Genomic DNA, 20,766 nt, shown 5'->3' with positions numbered 1-20,766 from the left:
TTATGAAATCTTAAATTATGAAAAAAAAGATGAATTCATCACACTAGCTGTGGCATAAAAATTGACTTAAAAGTCTTAACAGTAAGAAATACTAGTGAACGCATACAAACACAATCATCTTAAAAAGTCTTCTGATTTTATGGCAAATTATAGAAATGTAAGATCTTATGTTAGACTTCCTGGAGTCATAGGCAGGTATGTAAAGGTAAATTTCCTTCTGTTGTCTCTTGAGAAAAGCTGAGGGGGTTAAAACATTGTCTGTTCTCTGTTCTCTCTTCAGTAAATGAAGCATGTGCAGGTATGGCTTGTTTTAGTTATTTATTTAGTCATTTATTTAGTCATATATATTTATATATTTATTTAGTCATTTCTGCTTACATTGTAGCTGTTGTGCCTGAAGAAGTATCTAGTATTTTATAAACAACATCTTGATTAAAAAAGCTGAGCTGATTAAAATCCCTGTATTAGAGGCTGACTTAGCCAGGGTCAGAAGCAAGTCAGTGAGTCCATCCCTTCTGCAGCGAGTGCCATGGCCAATCACCATGAATCTGAACTCATACTTGTCTTTTTTACAGGACTGCAGAACTGAAAGTTATCTGCACTTGGGTTTGTCATTTGAAACAAAGCCAAAACTGAGGCAGCAGAATCTAATCTTTCAAACATGACCTTAATACACTCCTGTAGTTCAAAGGCTTTAAAATTAAATCTGTTCATTTAGACCACCTTTACTCCAAAGTAATTGTCATTCTTCTCTGGATTTCCATGCCCTTTATAATTCAGTCTAGATAGTCACTGCACAAAAAAAACACCTTCACACCTTTAATCCCTGCTCCTGCCTTTCTTAGCAGCTATTAAAAATTCCATTAGGCTTTTGAGCTTGGAATTTTAGAGGTATTTCAATACCTAACTAGCCATCTTCCCAGTCCCATTCTAATACTTAAAATACCTTTTAGGACTTGTAGCATCACTTCAATTGAGCCTTGGATTTTTCTTGGTACAGGTGTGTTGATTTGCAAAGGGTGAAATTGTTAGCTGTAGTAACCTGTAGCAGAGCAAACCTCTAGACCCATAGATGATGAATTAAATCTAAATGGTTTTCTAATTTTCATCCTAAATATACTAAAAGCTTCTGTTTTTACCCTGGATATGCCTATCATAAATAATTTTTTTAAAAAATCCATTAATATTGTTTGCCTGCAAACTCCTCAGAGCTACCAGAGCACCACACCTAGAGCTTTAAAATCAAGCTGGAAAGCAGGGCTAGCAAGAAAAATTCTGAATCCTGGGGTGTATTAGAAGGGCTGTGGGCAATAAGTGGAGAGAGGTTCTCCCCCCCCTCTACTCTGCCCTTGTGAGAACATATCTGGAATATGGTGTCCAGTTCTGGGCCCCTCGGTTCAAGAAGACTGGGGAGCTGCTGGAGAGAGTTCAGTGCAGGGCCACAAAGATGATGGAGTGGAGCATCTCCCTTATGATGAAAGGCTGAGGGAGCTGGGGCTCTTTAGTTTGGAGAAGAGGAGACTGAGGGGTGATCTTATTAATGTTTACAAATATATAAAGGGCGGATGTCAGGAGGATGGAGCCAGGCTCTTCTCAATGACATCCAATTACAGGATAAGGGACAACAGGTACAAGCTGGAACATAAGAGATTCCAAAGAAACACAAGGATAAACTTCACCGTGAGAGTGATGGAGCACTGGAACAGGCTGCCCAGATGGGTTGTGGAGTCTTCTTCTCTGAGACATTCAAAACCTACCTGGACAAGTTCTTGTGTGACCTACTCTAGGTGATCCTGCTCTGGCAGGGGGATTGGACTAGATCTTTCGAGGTCCCTTCCAGCCCTTGAGATTCTGTGATTCTCTGGTTAACTAGTTCACCAAATTCATCCTGCATTATTTTAACCAACCTCTGACAGGCTTTGAAGGGCAAGTAGGCTGGAGAGAGGGCACTGGCCAGGTTTTTTTTCCACGTATCTTGCTACCTCCAGTAGCCTAGATCTTGGGAGCCTGTGACACCAGGGGCCTTCACCAAGGATGCAATGATGCCTGAATCTCTGCAACTGCAGCCGTTCTCTATCCTAATCCTGGACCTGTGGGGGCTGGGGGCGTAGCAGCTCTGTATTGAAGCCATCCTGTCTCCTGCTGGGTCAACAAGAGAAGGATTGAGTATCTAATCATGTCCTTTATACACTCGTGATGCTGTCAGTGGGACACTGAAATGGCAGATGTGATATAGACGGCACTCAGGAGTTTCTGGGGTGTTTGGGTCTATTTCACTTTTATAGATGAAGTGGTTGTGACCTTGGGAAGCATGTATTATTTTGGAAACCATGGTTTCCTATCTTTCCAAAAGGAAATACCTTGGGGGTTCTTCTCTAAGAACTGTTTTGAATTTTCAGGTTTCATTTTACTTCCAGGTAATAAAACTGCCTCCCAGTCACCTTCACTGGTGACATTTTTGCAGTTTATCCTTCAGCTCTGCTTGATATCATAATACCATTAGTGCTAATGAGCTCTCCAACAAACATTGCATTGTTGCTCCCTTACCTACTTACTTTGGGAGGGATAAAAGACTGAAGATGCTGTGGCTATTAACTCAGAGACCTACATTCACTTACATTTTTTACTTTAACTAGCTCTATTCACTGTAAATTCTCTTCACACTCTGTGGTGTCAAGAACACATTACCATTTTTTCACTGATCTCAGTTTCTCAGGTGCCTGTCACTGCATATGTTGCAAAATCAGCTTCCATGTATACATGTGGTCAGGCTTAGCAGCTGTTTTTGCAGGATAAGCTGTGATATATATTTTGTATTTGAAATCAGATTAAGTCCCAAATCCATCAAATAGTTTATTTTAAAGACAGGATATTATATCATTTGCCTCAAACATATTTCTTTCCTAATAATTTCACAGCATGCCCCTCAGCTCCAAATTTTCTGGATCTGGGATTACAATTCATTTGTTCACTCTAAAAGAAAACCTCATTCATTTTGTACTATGTCTGTTACATATAATATAGTGCTACTATGCAACACTACTACTGCCTGCAGCTCTCCAGCTGTCAGGGAAAAGGAGCCATCCTGGCAGGGCAGTCAGTCCTGGACTAACCATCCTGGGATCTTGCATTAGTGTCATACTTTATACAACAGCCTTTCTAACTTTCAAATCTCTGGTCAGATCTGAAGATGAAGAGTCAAATAGTGACATTTATCCCCTGGTAAAGATCCCGTGGAAGTCAGAGGAGTGCCACTCTATGAAAGTGCTATCAATATATGTTGTCTCCACTGGTGCTAGAGAGAGTGGCTCCAAAGAAGAATTGGGGTCCACAAACTCCTAACCTAAATGGAAAGCAAAAAGCAAGCTCTCCATAAAGTCAGCAGATGGTAAGAGGGAGATAATAATGACTGCTGTCACCAGCAGCGGTTGCAGCTCAGCAGCTGCCACAGCGTTATTGAGTGTTCGTCATAGAGCAGTCAGTGTGACAGTGAGCCCCCCCAAAAGAAGTTGTCAGCTCCCTGCAGGTCAACCTTCATGTCTCCTACAGCTAGGCCCTAACTATAGGCCCCACAAGATAGAGCTTGCAATGTTTTCTCCCATCCCCCTTGACATCCCTGGCTACTTATAGATCAGTATCTGTTGTTCCAGGGTTTCTGTAACCTCTGGCAGGATTCAACAGTGGCGGCCATAAGCCCTCATCTAGCAAGTGTGGAAGTCAAAGGTGCTGCAATTTTGGGATAAGAGCACAAGGGTGATTTCAATCACACAGAAAAGCAGGAGAAAAAATCAATACCTCTAAATAGGGAAAGCAAAATGTGATGAAAGAGGAATCATTCCCCAGCCTCTGTGCAGACCTGACAAACACTGGAGAGCAGAACTAAAGTATGAAGCATAAAAGAATTACTAGCTATAGTTCTGACAAGATTGTCCTCCTTGGCTTCTGCTGGGTCTTTCTCTCTACAGTTCTTAAAATGGCACTGAGGAAAATACAAGACATTTAAAGACATATTTGGGTATCTGTAGTCTTGCTTTCTTATCTTCTCAAGCAACACAGGAAAAGTGAACAAGCTATATATGAAAAACTGCTGGTTTTGAGCTTGCATTTCCTGCTCAACAAAAACAAATATCAGGGCTGGTCTGTTTGCAGAGGTACAGACCAAAGCCATTAACACTGTTAAGCTTGTGCTGGGATGTGAACACTTCTTTTAGAGCAAGGCCCTACAACCAGAGCTCTACCAATGAGGAGATGAACCCAGAATCTGGCTATTCCCTTCACAACCAGAGGGGAACATGTAATATACAACATAGCTGCAGAAGTTTGGTCAAAACTCTTCCAAAACCAGCTGACAGATCCAAGTTTTAGCCATTTGTCTGTTTTCTCTGTTTATATCGTCTCAGTCAAGGGTGAATACTTTAAACTTATGCTTGAGGACCATTTACACAGAGAGGCTCTATTTGTCTCCTGGTCCATCCCCTCAAGAGATTCTCTGGGAGATCCAAGACTTCTTTTCCATTTAGCATATGTAGAGAGGTAACCATCTTCTCACAAAGGCTATAGGGAAGAAGCCATTTATAAACATCTCTCAGATGTGTGGAACCAGGGGTTGAACAAGGAAGGTAGAGAGAAAAGAGCTCCCCACCACAGCACTGGTGCTGCCTGAGACTACTGTAAACCACGCTCTAGATTTCCCTCACAGATCCTTGGAGCTACCCCTGCTACAAAGCTCCCTGTCACACCAAAAGTCAGTACAGTGGCCGTCCTCCTTCCAATAGGATCAGTCCCCAGTGCACAGTCAAGGCCATAATGCTAAGGATAGGCCTATCCCACATAGTTTAGCCACAGCAGAAAACAGCAGTACATTAAGCTGTCCATTATGGCCCTAACCACTGTCCTGCTGCACTGGCATACCCACCCATTTCTATCCTGGGTGGCTGTCTGCATGGGGCAACTGGAGAAGTCCACTGAGGGGTCTGGCAAAGCTCTAGGTAACAACATGAGGACCTACTGGCCATTCACCAATGGGCTTTTTTTTAGCTGCTATAATGGATGCTATGACTTCACCTGCCCCTAATCCACCCCCATCTTTCCCTGAAGCATAGTGAGTCAGCTATGCCTTTGTGACCCAGCTGAGACAAAGCAGAGCAAGTGACCTTGGATGTGCTGATAGCAGCAGGAAGAGTAATCACCAGCGTCATAGCTCAAGGGCATCCAGATTCTAGTATGTGACTCAAATGCAGAAATCAGTCAGACTTACAACAATACTTTTCTTAAAGCATATTTGGAAACTTTATCCCCTTCTGTGGCTTTTGACTGTTGTCCTTTCTTTTAAGGACTTATTCTTACTCATACCATTGAATTCTCCTTATGTTTTCACACTAGATAATTCTAATACAGTTGTGTTATATGCTACTCACACTCTAGATTGACTCTTCTCCACCTGGCAAAAGATGCTGCAATTTTATTCACACTTTCTGACCTTGGGTGGATGCTTCAGACATCTGTTCAAAAACATATCTTCCATGATCCAGATCATGACACTTTCCTTGTGGTGTGCAGTCCTTGGTTGTATTTGAAGAGGAGACTCCAAAGCCACTAGAGGACACAGGCATCTAGCTGCCTTTTTAAGATCTGAAGTCTGAAAAATACTTTTCAGTCATCTAGCACCTCCGTTTCTGCAGGCATAGGGAACTGCTTACATTAGAAGATGACAAACAGATCCTGAAAAAGGCTTGAGGACTGTGGTGATTAGCGCCGCAGTGCTCAGGGCTTCATCTCAGGTGCACAACTTATAGAGTTGCTTACATACTCAGAAATCCTGAAAAATTACTGTGGGAGCTTCAGTGCTAACTCACCTAACTCATACCCAAGTCACAGCAGACACAAGGTAATAGCAATGCTTGCAAACACTGATAAGAGCTTTCAGATCTGATCTTAGAGGTGGCGAGGAAACAGCCAGAGCTGATGAATGTCCTTTTCACACAAGTAGTTTAGTAGATAGTGGGTTAGCCAAACACTGGGACATTATGACTCAAAGGATACTTATTTTCAAACTCTCTTTTGACTGCAGATATCTGATATCTCTTGTCTCCTAAACAAATGGTCTCATGACCAGACCATATAACACACTTGTGAATGTGACTGCCTGTCTTTTAGTTGAAGTCTTTCCAGTCTGAACAGCATAAATAAATAGTCTTTGTGCTTGAACTGAAGCTGTTGGAAACACTCCACTGTCTAGAACTTTGAGTTCTCAACTGGGAAGGAGAAGTCCTAGATGTGCAGCCTTTCTCCAATGAATATTTACATATTGTACACCAAATACAGCACAGTCACCAAGAAGAATGCAGAAAGCTTCACTTTCTGGGGGCAGACTGCATCCTGTAATTTGGACTGAGTACCTAGAGAAATAGGGAAAGAAGTCATTTGGGATGACCAAATTCAAGTCTCCTCAGATGTAGGTAGGATTTGAGCTTCAAGCACTCTAACCTCTTCAGGCTAAAAAAAAATACACCAACTGTTGAAAGAGTTGTCTTTTACTGTTTTTATGCATTGGTTGCTTGTCCTACAGCTCCCTAAACTCAGACAGGGTGTCAAGATCCGCCTTAGGCTTTTTCCACAGCTCAGCATTGTGCAGAAACCTTTTCCACTTAAATTCTGACAGGCTCCAAATAATAGCAATTTAACATAGCCATTCAAATTTTCATCAAAATAAATTAGTCACATAATCAATACTAAATCTTTACAAGTGGGCATAGTAAATTTTAGAAAGATTTGTAAATTAACACACCAAGAACAATTCATTGTGATTAACTAGCAGCATATGGAAATTACAAGAATTTCTGCTCATGAGGTGAAAAGCATCTAGTGGACGTAGAGTAGCAGAATGGCTGCAGACATCCCTAACTAGGTTGAAGTGATTAATAAAAGAAAAAGGAAGAATTTGCAAAGGCTTTTTTAATCACTTGACAAGACGTCCCCGTGGTAAACTACTATTGTTCTTAATATGTGCATCTTCTTCCTGGGAGTCCTTTAGCAAACAAGGTAGCAAGATCATCTCTGTTCTTCATGAAAAAAAACCTCAACAGAAAAAAGGTTGTATATGTGTTGAACTGAAAGCAGTAAAGGAGTGTTGAGTGAAGGTAACATTTTAAGTATTCTTTGCAGACAAATGCAGCCCTGTGGTCTGGGGAAAAGTTCTTTGTTACTGTGTATAAATTGGAGTAAGAGACTTGAATGAGCAGCCATGGTCTGCCTCAGAAAATGCCCAGGGCATATGTTATCATTTTGGCTAAAGCAAAAGTATGATCTGCAGCAGCTCAATAAAATACTATTCTCATTGTATAACTACAGTTTGACAGATCTCATTCTAGTATGTCCTGACTGATGAGTTTTACAGGAGATTTACCAGCTTAGGTGTTATTTAGGCTGTTGGAAGTCATTAGTCATCTCCACAGGGTAAAAACAGAGGTGGGATCCTATACCTAACATGTCAGTGGACAGGAATAGCAACGCCTCTCTGACTTGACAACGGCACTCAGTAGAGGCTTTTCTTTTCAGAGTTGATCACCACACTGGAGCAGGAGACTGATGACTGAAAATGATTATTAAACAAGAGTCAAGCTGGTTTCCTACTGCAGTTACTGCAATACAACTGATAGACTAACATGAAGGATGCTTGGCACTCAGAGAGCCAACATCATGAGGGTGATGCTTTCAAAATCACATTGTTTTGAAGTTAAAATGTGGTAGGAAAACATAGACAGTAAAGCAAGATGTTCATTCACAGAAGCCCCGTAACATCTCCTTGAGAGGCTAGAGATGTTCTGTACTTACGATGAACACCTGTCTCCTAGATTCAGCCCCAGTTTCTGCAGATACTGAATGCTGTATGGTTGTGTAATCCTACGTTACACATATGGTCATAGCTCCCACTAACTTCAGTGCAAATAGCAATAAAAAATTTCCTGTTTTGGAAAGAGCTGTACATGGTGAGTAATGAATATCTGTAGCATTTTATAAGCTCAAGGATAATCACATCAGCTTGGAAGATCTTTTTCTCACTAACCTTCGTAATTCATGTAAAACTTTCCACATACACCTGGACACTGCAGTTTCTCTTTTTCAATGTTTTGTGTTAAACATTTATACACATTAAGAGTTTGTATTTGTAAAGGGTAAGGCTTACCCAAATAACTACATGAACAGTTGTAAAAGTTTTCAGAGGGATACATCTTGTACTAGGTTTGGGTTAGATGCCTCTTCACTATCTTCTTGCAGGAAGCTGTATATTTGATAAATCATTTGTCCTGAATGATCATCATGCCCTGTTATATGAATGTCTAGGCATATTAGGGTTTTGCCTCTTTTAATTCTCAGATACTTGCACTCTGCTATGTTTGCTGGTGATCTTTAAATGCCTTTTCTGTTTCAAAATCTGAATAATCTAGAGTTATCTCATGCTTGTCATTGTTTCCTCCTTGGATTTTGTATTTTTGAAACTGGTATTTCAAAAACTGTTCCAGACACCAAAACTAGTTTTAGTATTTATTTTTCTCCTTTTTCTCCTACAATAAAGAATATTCATTCTTGTTTTAAATAGCATCAGAAGTCTAGTCTTTTCTTGTCTCAAATATGCTCTCCTGACACATACTAAGCCCTGTTAAGAAGGCATGGTTTTGGATGATTTATGTTTCAGAAGAGCTTGTTGATTTGATGATGCTGTTATTTCCCTTGTTGTCTTTCTTCACTGATGGCAAGCTTTGCATCTCACCTTGGTGGGGCCCAGTGAGCTGGCTGCCACTGCTGTGCACCTCACAGACTGTGAGGCAGGGGATAGTTTGATAACTACCTTGTGCTTCAACCTCATGGAGAGATCAGACTCTCAGGGACAAGAGGTTAATTGGAACAGATGTTATTTCAGAAATTGCATGATGCCCATAGATCACATCTTTGCCTCCCTAAGCCTTTTCAGTGGTGTTGGACTGCGTGATCTCTCTTGTTTTTCTCACACTGGGCTTCTTTTCATCTTTTGAATCACTCCAAACAAAAGCAATCTTTACAAATACTACAAGCCTTCCTCTTTATATCAGGAATTCTTTCCTCTAGGGATACAAGTGATCTGAGCTAAAGCAAGAAGTAATTAAGGCCATTTTTTAAAGCCATGTGTTTCCCCCTTTATAGCCTTAGCAAAAGTTGTGTCTAATTTATACTTTGATGGTGTGTTCATGCTCTCTGCTGGTTTTGACCTCTTCCTTTGAAAGACACTTGTATAACTTCAAAGAAGTCTCAGATTTACTTTGAGTAAATTTACTTTAAGTCCCCCAAAAGGATGATGTAAAAACTTTTTGACTTCAGACCATTCTGCCTCTCTCAGAGTGGGAAACAAATAGATTTCCTCATGTCTTTGAAAATCTGCTCTTTGACAAGTTGAAAGGATGCAGCAGAAACACCTCTGAGAGTACATGCACAATTATGTCCCAGTACTACTTCTGTTAGTGGGAATGAGTAAAAAAATGGTAAGGGCTTCTCCTCCCAGTGAATCATGTCCCAGAGCTCATTATTATGAACTGCAGATAGAGAGGTAAGAGATGGAAACTAAATCTGAAATCATAAACTCATTAGCAGACATCTATGACCATCTCCCACGTGGCCATAAATGTGGGCCATCAGGTATTTCTGAATAACTGTTGAGGTCTGAAGTGTACCATAGGGAAAACAAACATTCCTTCACTGAATACTTCTTTTCAGCAGCTTCATAGTGAGGTCAAAATTGTATAAAGAAGTAGCTGTAAGCAAAGAAATAGAATTGAAAAATATTTGTTGACGGTGCCTATTACAAAAATGCTTAGGTGTTAGTCAAACCATCCATAACTGGCCTTAACGTGCTATTACTGTTGAGAACATTTTGTGTGCCTTCTTCCTTGCCTGTGGGCATCATAGAATCATAGAATCATAGAATGGTAGGGGTTGGAAGGGACCTTTGGAGATCATCTAGTCCAACCCCCCTGCAGAACCAAGTTCACCCAGATCAGGTCACATAGGAACATGTCCAGGCGGGTCTTGAAGACCTCCAAGGAAGGAGACTCCACAACCCCTCTGGGCAGTCTGTGCCACTGCTCCATCACCCTCACAGTAAAATAGTTTTTTCTTATGTTTAAGTGGAACTCGTTGTATTCCACCTTCATCCCATTACCCCTTGTCCTGTTGCTAGCTACTATAGAAAAAAGGGATGTCCCAACCTCTTAACACCCACCCTTTAGATATTTATAAATGTTAATAAGATCACCCCTCAATCTCCTCTTCTCCAGACTAAACAGCCCCAGTTCCTGCAGCCTTTCCTCATTTCTGCAGAGCTGCTCTTCAGCCTGTACTGGTGCAGGGCTTTGTTCCTTCCCAGATGCAGGACTCTGCACTTGTCCTTGTTGAACCTCATGAGGTTCCTCTCTGCCCAACTCTCAAGCCGATTGAGATCCCGCTGAATGGCAGCACAGCCTTCTGGGGAATCAGCCAGTCCTCCCAGTTTGGTGTCATCAGCCAACTTGCTGAGGGTACACTCTGTCCCCTCATCCAAGTCATTGATGAAGATGTTGAACAAGACTGGCCCCAGAATCAATCCCTGTGGAACTCCACTGGCCACAGGTCTCCAACTTTACTCAGCTCCATTGATCACCACCCTCTGGCCTCTATCATTCATCCAGCTCTCGATCCATCTGCCCGCTCATCCAAGCCACACTGCCTGAGCTTTCTGATGAGGATGTTACGGGAGAGAGTGTCAAAAGCCTTGCTGAAGTCAAGGTAGATGACATCCGCTGCTCTCCCCTCATCTAGCCATCCAGTTATGCACTCATAGAAGGCTATCAGGTTGGTCAAACAGGATTTCCCATTGGTGAAGCCATGTTGACTCCCCCTGATAACCATGTTATCCTTCATATGTTCAGTGATAACATTCAGGATGAGTTGTTCCATCACTTTTCCAGGGAAAAGCATCAATTGAGTTCTGGATTTATATGCTGCTGGAAAGTCAAAGTCTAGCTACAATCTGTATAAAACTGAAGGAATTCCCTCTGTCATTTTTCACAAATGTTGAGCCAATGTGTGAATGTACCTTGTCATCACATCTCTTCCAGCTGTTCCACAAGTGACTGTATCACACCATGGCTTTTCTTCAAGCATCTCTGAAAGTCAGTAGGAGATCTTTATTCTCTGACTGGGAATGAGGGAAATCTTTAAATGTTCAAGTCAAATCTCTTAAATGCAACTCATTGGGACAGAGATACCAAGAGGCATTGTTCTAGTATTATTGCCTTAATATAAACTGTGAATCTGCAGTGCTGCTGATTCAATGACACTAAGAACCAGAACTTCAGAGACGCTATTCATCTTGTGACCTCAACCCTCATTTTTTTCTTGCAGACTTGATGGACTTGGACAAATCCCCTGGTTTCTTGGAAATGCTGGGAATCTTTCCAAGTATCATTTACAAGCAGCACTTTAATCACTTTGACGTCATGTGCCTAGAAACAGAATCTAGACATGGATAATAACATGTCCCTCAACATTCAGGAGATCTAAATAAAAAGATGGATAGAAACCATATAAAATCAGGGGAAAACCGAATCTTATAGACTCAGAATTCCTATATTACAGATAATTTTGATATCACGAAAAAGTTACATTTAATTTTGAAATAATGAATGTAAGTCTTGCAATTTGAAAGAATGCACCTGGTCAGAAAAATTATAAACCAGCTCTGCTTATTAAGGCTATCTCATTGGAAACCAATTCCATAGCTTATTTTTTAACAGGAGAAGGAAAACGGTATCCCATTCACTGTTCTATGTCAGAGGAATCCAACCTCACACAACACTGAATTTACCAACCAATTCCATTTTTTTTTGTACTTATGACACCAAAATAAATGCATTCCTGCACAACAGAAAAATCGAACATCATAAACCAGAAATAAGGCTCTACCACCTAGATCACTTGATCTTGTAAAAATCAAGCCCCTCACATCATTAAAAAGAGTGTTGCTACATATTGCTTTGTATCAGAATAGTACATTGACACAGTGCAGCCAAGATTTTGGAACATATTTTTAAAGATTTCCTTTTGTTCACGTAACTTTGAATTAGCAAATACACAGTCAGAGACAGTGTCACAGAAAGCTTTTGGATAAAATCAGCTGCATGGTGATGAGAATGATCACAGACTAAAACACAAGAAAATGGTATTCAATATTGTGCTACTCCTAGTAATAATAGCAGTTAGGTTGGTTTCTCTTAGGACTCTTTCTAATCTGTAAGACAGTGCTATGAAAATATGACCTATATGTGCTTCTAAGACTTGAGAGAGGCTAACATCATATCTTACTGTGATGGACTACAGTTCCTAATGTGCTTTATCAAAGCTAGAATAGTTCAAGTTCTGCTGTTATTTTGCTACTGACAATGAAAAAGTTAGTCCATAAATAGCAAAGTCAGTGATATTTTGGATATATAATGGAAAGAAAAAAAGAATTGTTACAAGTTTTTGTCCACATTCATTGGAAATCTCTTGAAAGATATGTAAATTATGAACACTCTCAAAATGTCTGTTGCAGCACTGAGCCTGACAGCTGTTATTGAACGTAGTTTGCTATGGTGTGAGCATAATACACCAATATTATGGCTTTTATTTCTTATAAAAGTTTTTATTGTGTAAAGTGGCAGATGAGGAAGAGGCTTCCTGTAGTTATGTAAGATGAAAGCCTGGAGAGGTTTTAAATATAGTCAAAGACAATATACAGATCTCAAAGTTTTGGATTTTTTTTGCAGTTTTGGAAACTGCATTATTAATGGTATGTTTTAGTGTTGATTTTTACAGATGTGGCCAACACGGAGACTAACAAGTGTTTCCAAGTACTCTGCTTCTGCTTGAGAGTTGTATTTGTGGGTCTGCTAACACTGCAATACCATTGGATTTAGTGGACAGAATGGCAAGCCACTACAATGACCTGCAGATGCTTCATCATATTCAGTGTTGGCAAGTAAGCAACTGTTCATGTCTTGGTGTATCTTCACAAACCTCACAGCATGGGAGATAGCTTCTATGTGCAGCCCAGGACTTTACTGACACAAAAACTTAGTGGACCTTAGAAAATAACAGCTATTAGCATCAGAAGTCTAAACCACCTCAAGGGTAAACTCTTGCATGCTATCTGAAAGGAACTATCGATGGTCATAATGGATGGGTTGACTCTAACAGTCAAATGTCACTATGTGGTTGGGAAAGTTGTTATGATCATGCCAGGCCCTATGTGCCTAGAAAGGTTCTGTGGCTTGTGGAATTTTGAAGGACAACTTGCTCAAAAACAACTGCAAAACTCACAATTACAATTTCACAACTGAGCACAGTACAGTAATGTTGATGCTTCATCTTCATGGGGTGGCTGACAGGTTAGTGGCAAATAACTAGGATCTGGTTGTTCGTGGGGTTATATTAAGTCTGGAAGAGTTATCAGGAAATAATTTAGGTGCAACAACAAAAATAGTATTTTCCAGAGAGAAAAACTTTCAAGATAGAAAATCTTCCTTTCAGAATAGCACATGGCTAGAAATGGCATTTGAAATCACATTTGAATTCCCTTGCCGTGAGGAATCTTCACAGTTGAAACCACATCTCATATATGATGTGGGTGAAAAAAAAGGTGGGTCATGAGTACAGACATAAATTACATTGACCGCACTGCCAAAAGATGTTTTGAGTTTATGAGATTAATTTAAAACTGCTGGTCATTCTACAATCTCAAAAGTTGTCAAAAAGTTTAATATGGCCCAAAAAGAAGTATAGTGCAAGAAGAATTTGAGCTTTTCTTAGAGCAAGATAAAAATAAATATGGAAAATAAAACCTGAGAAGTCATGTAGTCCAAATCTTATGCTCCATTTTTTCTTAAAAGACTTATTATAGAGAATTTTTTCATATGAACGGACTCTTCCCATGCACATCCATGTTTATGTCTAGAAAGCTTTTCCTAGATTTACATTTACTTTTTCTTGCTGCAAGGTCAGTTAATTACATTCCCTGTTCACTGCATAAGTGTATATAAAATTATTCTCCTCTTCACTACAGTTTTTAATATACTGAAAGATTGTTATCATTAGCCCCTACAATTTCTTTTTACCTTTGGGTAAACAAGCCCAGTCCTTTCAATCTTTCCCATAGGCCATGAGTTCCTGTTATTGTAAAGAAATCCTTGATCAGTTCTGGTAACATATATATCTCAAAGGAATCAACATATAGAAGTGTCCTCATTCTGCAAACCAGAGCTGAAGATCTCAATCACATGTAGCCTGGCCCATGGAATACCATGTGGTCATAGGGACTTTCTAAAGACAGAAACCTAAAAGTGTTGAAGGAAGTTGGGAATGGATAGTTAAAAAAAAAGTGTTCTGGGCAACAAGATTTCATCCTATGCCCTATTAGCATGGCAAAATTATGTGATAGAATCAGATAATGCCTCTACCTGCACTACACCTCAGGTAGAAAAGATTTTTAAAAACTCAGCTAACTGGTTAGATTGAGAGAGGGTAACAACAATAAATTATTTAAATAACATTTGTAGTGAAAAAAAAAAAACATGTCTTTTATTCCTATGCTATTCTAAGTAAGTATTTGAAATATTCATATTTCCCCTAGTCCAGGTTGCTCACTGCCAGGCTATGTTCCCATGATGTTAAGTGATGTGAAAGATTTACCTTTCCTCAATATTAAACAAAACCAGGAGGCAGCATTTCTTTAGGGTAATATGTGGTGGCATCTCCCTCTGGTAATGTGATTTATTATATCGACTCTGCATTTTGCAGAATGATGCATGTGGCCAAGCATATTTAATGAAAAGTGATGCCTGGAGAAATGTTTCCCCAGAATAAAGAGTATGAAAAGTAACTGCTGACTTCTCCTCATTTAAGGTGATGCTTCAATTTCTACAACACCCAGTGAAGCTGAAGTTAGATTTTCCTTATATAAGTTGAACTAAGATTTAGTGTTTTTCAGAGATCAAGTGATACTTAATATCCATTTCTCACATACAGAATGAGAACCCTGAAGACAGAGTTCCTTGATATCAGAATGTCAGTGGTGCTACATTTAATTATATATGTTTAGACAAGAGAGACCAAAGATCATTGTCATGACACACAATGTTTGATGAAGCTGTTTTACTGTTCATCCCTGCAATGCCTTGCTTAAAGTCCTTGAAGAGTCAATATTTTCTCAGTACCAAGAAAAGAACAGATCTCTATACAGGAGTGGAGGTATTCATTCCTGTATTTTAGAAACAATGCAGTCTAACAAATCTGTACTGAACTCCAGTTGGCTGATGGAGTAATGGGACTCTGGAGAGTTCAAGCCACTCTTGCACATCACTTACAGAAGTCACAGGCCTAGCCCACCAACTCCATACTGTGATATATGCAACCCTGATTAATTGCCCACTAATGTATAAAACCAGTTTCCCTCACTGTGACGAGAAATGTAGTTTGTTCTCTACTGGTGTAAACCACAGCTGAAACAAATGTCCAGCATCCTGTTTATCTGTGAAAGTGTTAGAGGTAAATATCTCAACCCTTAGAGCAATGGACCTCATTATAACTACCTAGCAAAGGAGTGAGACTCAAGGACCCAGCATCAAAAGATATGAAGTTTGTCCCTTGTTAGAGATTAGATTATTTGATTGTATGCTGGTTTTTGCTTCCAAATGTGAGAATGGGAAATCCTCCACTGGAGTCACTCTCCATCATCTTCAGTGAGTCGTGGAGAACAGGAGAGATGCCTGAGGACTGGAGGAAAGTAAATGTCACTTCAGTATGCAAAAAGGGTGGGAAGAAGGAGTCATGTAACTACAGATCAGTTAGCCTCACCTCCAGCCCTGGGTATTTAAAGGACAAGAGGGTCATTGAAAGCAGTCAACATGGCTTTACCAAGAAGAAGTTATGTTTGACCAAGCTGATAGCTTTCTATGAAGATGTAACCAGGTGGATAGATGGTGGTAGTGCAGTGGATGTGATTTATCTCGGTTTCAGTACAGCATTTGACACCGTCTCCCATAGCATCCTGTCAGCAAAACTGAGAAAGTGTGGGCTGGATGATCTGGTAGTGAGATGGATTGTGAACTGGTTGAAGGGAAGAAGGCAGAGAGTTGTGATCAATGGAACAGGGTTTACTTGGAGGTCAGTGCTATGACCAATACTGTTCAATATATTCATTAATGACCTTGATGAGGGAACAGAGGGTGCTGTCAGCAAGTTTGCTGATGATACTAAACTGAGGGGAGTGGCTGATACAGTATAAGGCTGTGCTGCCATTCAACGAGACCTGGACAGGCTGGAGGGTTGGGCAGGGAGAAAATTAATGAAGTTCAACAAGGGTAAGTGGAGAGTCTTGCGTCTGAGAAAGAATAACCTCATGTACCAGCACAGGCTGCGGAATGAACTGTTAGAGAGTAATGTAGGGGAAAGGGACCTGGGGGTCATAGTGGGCAGCCGGATGAACATGAGCCAGCAATATGCCCTCGTGACCAAGACAGTCAATGTCATCTTGGGGTGTATCAGAAGGGCTGTAGGCAGTAGGTGGAGAGAAGTTCTCCTCCCCCTCTACTCTGCCCTTATGAGAACACATCTGGTATGTTGCATCCAGTTCTGGGCCCCTCAGTTCAAGAAGGACAGGGAGCTGCTGGAGAAAGTTCAGCGCTGGGCCACAAAGATGACGGAGTGATGCTTCTCCCTTAGAATGAAAGGCTGAGTGAGCTGGAGCTCATTAGCTTGGAGAAGAGGAGACTGAGGGATGACCTTATTAATGTTTACAAATACATAAAGGGCAGATGACAGGAGGATGGAGCCAGGCTCTTTTCAGTGATGTTCAATGACAGGACAAGGGGCAACAGGTACAAACTGGAACACAAGAGGTTCCAAAGAAACACAAGGAAGAATTTCTTCACTGTGAGGGTGATGGAGCACTGCAGCAGGCTGCCCAGATGGGTTGTGGAGTCTCCTTCTCTGGAGACATTCAAAACCCATCTGAATGAGTTCCTGTGTAACCTACTCTAGGTGGTCCTACTCTGGCAGGAGGGTTGGATTAGGTGATCTTTTGAGGTCCATTCCAGCTCTTGAGATTCTCTGATTCTATGATTCTTTTACTCAGCTCAGCATATGTGCTCACTAAGCATATGAGAGAAAAACACTCTTACTCCAATACAATATTCCTCCCATTTGCAACACATTTCCTTATCTGTTTTTCTCTAGGTCCATGTTGATTCTTCTATTACAAGCAATCATTTGAGCTTTGAAACCCTATTGCTGACATAAGCAAGCTTTGACAGATGTTTGAATATCGGCTTTTACATGCTCCTGCTTTTCTCTAAGATGAGAGAAATCGAATGTCTCCATTATTAAATTTAAGCCTGAAATTCTTTTACAGCAGGTACTAAGCAAAAATGAGTTTTCCTGCATCTGTTCAAAACAGAAAGGATGCAGTTAGATAGATTTCTTCTCAGAGGGTTTCTGCCAAGCAAAAGGAACCTTTTCATGTTGTGTGGCACACATGGCAAAGCGTCTTGTTTACAGATACAATATGAAGAAAAGGCTCTTCTTTCTAGTAGTAAAGAATTTTTTAACTCTTACAAAAGCAGAAGAGAAATCCCTTGGCGTACACTGAGGATGGGCTGTGGAATTTTCTTTTATCTGAAATAATGTCTCTACCTGAATTCCTCTAAATTAATTGAGTCACAGAATCACAGAATAGCAAGAGTTGGAAGGGACCTCTAGACATCATGTAGTCCAAGCCCCCTGCCAAAGCAGTTCACCTCAATCAGGTTGCACAGGAATGCATGCAGGTGGGTTTTGAAAACTTTCAGAAAAGGACACTCCAACTTCAAGTGATACAATTTGGTGCATTTTTTTCTGAAATTATACTACACAGCTTAAGACTATGCTCTTTTCATGGACAGCACTGTATTAGGCAATATGTACAGCCTAAGAAGATATAATTGTCTTGAGCCTCCACCATCTTTCTGCCTTCAAAATATTTCCAAGACTACCTGACGTCCAATTGCAATGTCAGTAGTCTGTTACTATTGTTGGGGGAAACAGTAACATGCATTATTTTCAAAGAACTTACTGATATTCTTGGATTACAAAAGTAAACATTAGGTAAGTATTGGATTGGATCTTCTTCCTGCACAAACATTAACATGAGGAAATTTTTCTTTGCTGAATGAAAGAGTTTTTCTATTGGAGGATGCTTGATTTTGTTTCTCTAGAAAGGTTCCCAACATCAATATAATTTATCACTGTTCTTAACATATGGAGACAACATCAAAGTTATTTAAAAGGGATTGTTTAGTGTTTGTGCAGGGTTGTTACAGTAGCTTTTTGTCTACACAGAACTGTCAGCTGCACATTCCATTATATTTACTTCACAGTCCAATAAAGTAGATTTTCCTTCCTCCAGTGGTTTCCTGCTCTCCAATCAGAATTCCCACACTAAAAGTAATGTAACTGGTTTATCCTGATCATAAAATGGGTATACACAGGGTAATTTCTGCTGTATGGAGACTTTATTCATCTTATGGGAAAGATAATGCATATAATACTAATATATGAATGCAATACAGTATCTAAAGATATATATCCCCAGAAGGCAATTTATCTGAAGGGCTGTTTTTCTGGAGTTCATTCATTTGTGGAATGACAGTATTCCCAGACTGAAAATGAAGCAAATGAAGGGACTTCCCTGGTGCAAAGTGATGGATGATGATTTTGTTGCTACTGTCAAGAGATACATTAGACTAGGTTTCTCATTCTGAAAATGCTAGATGAAAAGGGATTAATTTCATGACCATTTGGGAGACTGAATTTCCATTCTTAATTATAAAATGATGCCCTATTATAATTTTCTCTGAGGTACCTTGATGATTGAACCTGAGTTACTTGACTCAGGGACAGAAAGAGGTTCCAGAAGGCCCAAAGGCAAGACTTGAGGTACATGATTTACATAGCAGGATGTACCATACTATGAAAATCTGAGCTCCTTTCATGACAGGAATCCAAGGCAGATTGCTACTTTGCCCCCCTGCTTCCCTGTCTATCCTGATAAGAATGGATTTTTGCAAAACATAATCTACCCGCGGAGCTACGGAATAGAACTACTCAAGCCTTTTCTTCATGTGTGACCTTGTCCTTTTCTATACAGGCTGACTGTCCTGGTTTTGGCTGGTATAGAGTTAATTCTCTTCTTAGTAGCTGCTACAGGGTTTTGGGTTTATGCTGAGAAGAATGTTGATAACACAGGGATGTTTTAATGATCCCTGAGCAGAGCTTGCACAGCGTCAGGGTCTTTTCTGCTTTTCACCCTGCCCTGCCAGCAAGTGGGCTGGGGGTCACAACAAGCTGTGAGAGAGCATGGCCTGGACATTATTGTTAGTGTTATTGTATTTTATTTTATTTTGGTAGTTAGATTGTCCTTAATTTTCTTTCTCAATTTTCCTCCTAGTCTGCAAGGGGGTGGTGAGGCGGGTGGCAGCAGAAGGAGTGAGGGAGGGAGGGGCTGCATGATGCTTAGTTGCTAGATGAGGTTAAATCACCACACTGACACATGGTTTTATACTAAACATTTTATATACAGTATCATTAATTTCACTACTCAAGACAACCAGTTTGCATTGTTAATCTGTTAACCCTTTAGTCTGAAAAAGGCTGATGTTTAGGTTGAAGCTTTCTGAAATCAGGCAAGACATCAATGATGGGACCTAACTGACTATATTAAATATCATTTTAGAGACACTAAGCTATCCTATATGGACTACAGCTGCAGCCTTAACAGTCTGCAGATCCATGAGCTCAGTGCTGTCCCTGCCAAGATTCTGAGGATTCAAAATGGCATGAATACCTGTCTGAATACAATTGAGCTGGTTCTCATAAAGATTGTGATGGATTTGAGCCAGGGGTGGTGTTGAAGGGAGAAAAGTTCATCTCTTTGGAATCATCATTCCATGTCACTACATTGGCATCATCAGAAACGTACTCAGACTATGTGATATTCCCCAATGAGAAGTGTTGGTGAGATCTAAGGCTGTGACTCATAAATACATGTCATGACTGACAGCTATTTTGTAGGTTTGAGGTTTGGGGTTTTTTCATTGGCATTAGTTTGTGTAACAGGATTGCCTGAGTGGTAAGTGACAGCTGTGATAATTTTAGCAGGAGTAAATTATACTAACTTATCACGCTGAGTTTCTCCCTAATGTAATATGATGTGATGCAAAGATTACACCTCATAACTGATGCTCTGGTCTGGATCTTCATGAAACTAATGGATATGGCTACACTTCCCTGAAAGCCAGTGATGGATGAGGTCAGGTTCCAATAATGTTCTCTGATGCATGCAGCTACACTTCTTTAATATAAACTAATCCATGTCAAGGAATATCCTTGACTCCATTTGATATACAAGACCATGTTTTTCCTTTTTGGACATAATAGAAAAACACAGACACCTTTTTTAGCTGTGTAGTCATAAATGATGCTGTATTTCTATGTGTTCGGAGAAACTCATTCGCATACATCACTATATATCAAAGAGTTGCAGGTTTTTCATACTACAGTAAAATGCAACTACATGCATAAATAGCTATCAGAAAAATAAAATGAAGTTGTTCCATCATTTATAGCAGTAACACTAGCTCACAGGCAACATTTTGTTGAGTAGGCCAGTCTCACGCAGGCCTAAGT

Source organism: Colius striatus, chromosome 4 (genome assembly GCF_028858725.1).
Source record: "Colius striatus isolate bColStr4 chromosome 4, bColStr4.1.hap1, whole genome shotgun sequence".
In the NCBI taxonomy this organism is placed as follows: domain Eukaryota; kingdom Metazoa; phylum Chordata; class Aves; order Coliiformes; family Coliidae; genus Colius; species Colius striatus.
Note: the sequence above shows the minus strand (reverse complement) of the source record.